This window comes from Pleuronectes platessa, chromosome 3, assembly GCF_947347685.1.
Source record: "Pleuronectes platessa chromosome 3, fPlePla1.1, whole genome shotgun sequence".
In the NCBI taxonomy this organism is placed as follows: Eukaryota; Metazoa; Chordata; class Actinopteri; order Pleuronectiformes; family Pleuronectidae; genus Pleuronectes; species Pleuronectes platessa.
Window position 1 is genome coordinate 29,698,339 of NC_070628.1, and position 4,150 is coordinate 29,702,488.

Here is a 4,150-nt window from a genome sequence, read left to right on the forward strand (position 1 = left end):
ACAGAGGATGTGTGGCCGCTCGCATCCAGTTCAAAACACTAGTACTTGCGTACCATGCTGTGAACGGATCAGGTCCAGTCTACATCCAGGACATGGTCAAACGTTACACCCCAACTCGTTCACTCCACTCTGCTTCGGCTAATCGGCTCGTTGCTCCCTCACTGCAAGCTAAACACATCAAAATCACGACTGTTTGCAGTCCTGGCTCCTAGATGGTGGAATGAGCTCCCCATCGACATCCGGACATCTGAAAGTATACACATCTTCCGCCGAAAACTAAAAACACACCTCTTCCGACTTTACCTTAAATGAATGGAGAGAAGAAAAAAAAACTAACAGCTCTTTGAAACTAACACTTTTAGTAGCACTTAAATGGCACTTACTTATAGCACTTTGTAGTTTTGTTTTATTTTGAAGAAATTGTACTTTCTTGATTCTTGTTGTTCTGGGTCTGTACCCTCGGGGTTGATGCACTTATTGTAAGTCGCTTTGGATAAAAGCGTCAGCTAAATGAAATTAATGTAATGTAATGTAATGTGTTAACCACACATCTACCAGCAATCAGCTCAACAGGCAGAAATTATGTTGGATATGATGTGTCTGTTTCCTGTAAGTTTCAAACTTCTACTGGCTTTCCATAAAGATATCTGTCCTCCCAAAATACAGGAAATTCCCTCATAATTTGAACTTCTTATTAAACTGTCTCATTATTCCATTAAAACTTTTTTATCCAAGCGACTTACAATATGTGCATTAAACTATGAGGGTACAAAAATCGGTTAAGTACAATAACTTTAAACCAGAAAGAATAAACTGGTCCTCAGTCACATACTCATCCCATATAAAATTTAAATTTAAAAGCTGTTTTAACCGCTGCTTTAAGATGAAAAGGACAGTTGTGAAGCTTTACTCTGAAGAAGTGACGTCAGTCGTTTGCGTCATCACCTGATGGGATTGTCCAATCACAGCCTCGTGAATGCAGAGTCTGTCTGCCGCAGACATGAGAGGATCGTGTTAAGTGTGTTCCGTATGAGTGACTCTGTTTTCGGGATAAATAACTTGCTGAAGTCGACACAACACTGTTTCCCTGGAGGAGAAGATGAGTGCGTGGGAAAGCAAAGCCGCGGGCCCGGTGTGGAGGAGTCGAGGCGGAGAAGACAGGTGCACAGTCCCTGAATTAAGGTGAGGCGAAGCTATTGCTAACTGCTAAGCTAACTCTCAGATTTGAAAAACGTGTGAACCACTGGGATTAGCGCAACAGTTGCTAAAAGTACAATAAAGCATAGAGTGCTTTAACGGAACTAGTGCATGTTTAAATAGGTATGAACTAATTAAATCGAACAGTTTGTTCTCTGTACATTTTTTCAAAAACGTGACTTTTCTCGTTTTTTTATTTTTGTAGGAAGTTTCCGTCTCTTCCCAGCTCTGATGAAAATGGCCGGCGGAGCGAGGGTATGATTAAAGAAGAGCTGTGCTGTTTAAAATACATCCTCCAGCTTTACTTTATTTGATCTTTTTCATCGTTGTGTTTTCACAGCCTGATTCCTGCACACAATGACACAGTCACTGCACATTACGCCGAGACTCGCTGAAAGTCCACATTTGCAGTGCGGGAAAACGACGCCATTGTACGTAAGTATCTGTTCAGGATTTTTTTAGGAATTTTGCTGTGGATCCTCCAACGGTGATGCAGCGAGATTATTTCCTTTTGTTAATAATAAACTCATGTTACTCATGTGGTTTTCCAGCTGCCTGTACTATGACGTACTAAGAACCACTATGAGCCAGTATGAAGGAACTTCCAGTTCATCCTTACAGACCTTGCATCAGCATTGAGGAGTCGGTAGAGAAGAAAGAGGGTAAGGTAAAGGCCTCTGTATGCTTCTCCGAGTCCGTTGCGGAAGGACGGACGGAGCGGACGGACCCTTTTTGATTTATAGTTCTACGAGCCTTTTTGTTCCGAAAACAATTCACCGCCAGAACAGTAGATGGCGCAACTGAAGTCGAGCTTAGAGAAGCCTACCTCATGAGGTATATAGAAGAAGTCCACTCTGGTTTATTTATGTCCCCCCGGCTCCTCACACACAGTGAACGATGACAACAGAAAAAGGATGTTGGTGACGCGACAGTTTTGCTGAAATAAAGTGACACCCAGCGGGTCAAAATGCTTATGTTATCCTGTCTTAACGCAGCGGTTCCCCGGTCTAGTTTCCAAACTGCGTTGCTAATTCAACAGCTGCAACAGCTTGAAGCTACACGGAAGCAGCTAGCTTGCACACACAGTCAGCACGGAAAGCCGATACTAGCCGGATACTTGGCTGAAACGAGTATCCGGTACACACTCCCAGGTTAAGTCACACCCACTCCGAGTACGGATACGGATACAGATAATTCATATGGTTAACAGATACAGATAATGCTGTACTCGCTCATCCCTACTAGCTACTACCAAGTGTTTGCTTCTAACCTGACGGTGTTTGAGAAACAGTGTCATGAGAGCAGTGGGATTAAAGTCAGCGGGTTTTTGCGCTGTTCCCAACGCAGTTAGCATGGTGGCTAGCCCGCTAGCCCCGTTATCAAAGTTCGTTATAACCGTATGTGGCCGTACACACATGCTGTAAGTGCTCTAACCAGCCACCGTCAGCCGGACAACGCCGCTGGCTTAACACACTTGTCACATTAATCATAGAGTCGTAGTTGTGATTTAGGTTTATTGTGATTTAGGGAATGAAACAGGAAGTTAGAGGTCCGGAAATAATGATGTCCCGAAATGCTGGCGTTAGCTGACCAATCACAGCCAAGGGCTATCCGTGGGCTGTCCGCCATTTCGACGTGTAGTTAGAAAAATGAGAGCTGCACGAAAAGCTCTCCAAGGAGCCGCGGAGAGGGCGTTCCACGTTGGAGAAGGCGGTCCTATCTGTCCGTGTCTGTCAAAACGGAGAAGCATACATTGGCCTTTAGATTCATTAAATCATTTTTCAGATACATGTGTAGGTGTATGTTGCCATTGAACTGTGCTAATTGTACTGATTGTGTTTACAGCTGATTGAAGCGGGACAGATGACATAGATCCATCCTTCCTCAGCCAGGAGCTCACCGACCTGTGTGCCACACTTCAAATAAGACTAGAGGCTACACTGGATCTCACAGCTACACACCACAGACGTCTACACATCACAGATGTCTACACACTGGGGCAGATTCGGACAGAGTCCCACAAAGAACATATGAACCAGAGGCTGCAAAGAGACATTTCAAGCTTCACCGGCTAGGCTAGTTGTGTTTGTACAATATTTGTGCTGTATGTAAATAAAGCTTTTAGTCAACATATACCTCCTTCATGTTTTTTCTTCCCTGTACAATATGTTCACTTATAACTTCAAGCATCACATGAATGAATGTATAGTCTTAATTAACTGCATTGCTTTTGGTAAAGGCTTACTAATCAATAATGATTTATAATATATATTACTAGTAACAACTATATATTAATTTTTATTATTAATATTGTGTGGGAGGGGTTTACCCCACGTGTGTGCTGCAATGACCCAGGGTGACCAATGGCAACACTTCTACCAGCCAATTACGAGTGACTTGACTCATACGCTAATTAGATTAGCCCCCCCCCTGCTGCTCTCCCCCTTTGTTCTCCAGACCCCCTCTCTGCGGTACGTTTACTCTGCTTCCCTTCGGTTAATGTCGCAGAAGAACGCGGTGCTGACGTGCTGTAAATAGGCACTAACTTCAGGGGATCAGGTAACTTCCATAAGATTTCCCATGACACTAATTCTGCTTTTCGCCTAGTGAGCCCTCCTGTGGGCGTTCCCAATATTTAGGACCGCTAGCTGCCGCTAGCAGTCAGCTGATATGTATGCTGGTTTAAGTCTTCCTTATTGAACTTACACTGAGCTCCATTTGAATGGCCCAGGGGTGGATGGTGCCTTAATCTATGAGTAGCTAATGAAAGTAAATAAATAACTGATTTAACCTCATCACAATAAAGTGTTTATTATTATTAAATTAATATTAATATTTAGTTAGAAATTAATAATTTAAGTTAGTCACTATTCAATATCAGATCATCCATTATAAATAATGAGAAAATACACATCTTTTGTAGTCAAGAATGTAAAGACATTGTTGGCAGAAG

General features: G+C 42.8%; 1 long non-coding RNA gene across 2 annotated transcripts; it reads left to right on the forward strand.

Moving 5' to 3' along the window:
• Positions 1–988: 988 nt before the first annotated feature.
• LOC128437387 (uncharacterized) lies at positions 989–3,174 on the forward strand. Of its 2 annotated transcripts, none has more exons than XR_008338203.1 (5): positions 989–1,182; positions 1,403–1,452; positions 1,538–1,632; positions 1,749–1,859; positions 3,043–3,174. It is a non-coding gene; the product is annotated as an uncharacterized LOC128437387 (long non-coding RNA). The 2 variants fall into 2 exon arrangements; XR_008338204.1 differs by having other exon boundaries at positions 1,538–1,628.
• Positions 3,175–4,150: the final 976 nt, after the last annotated feature.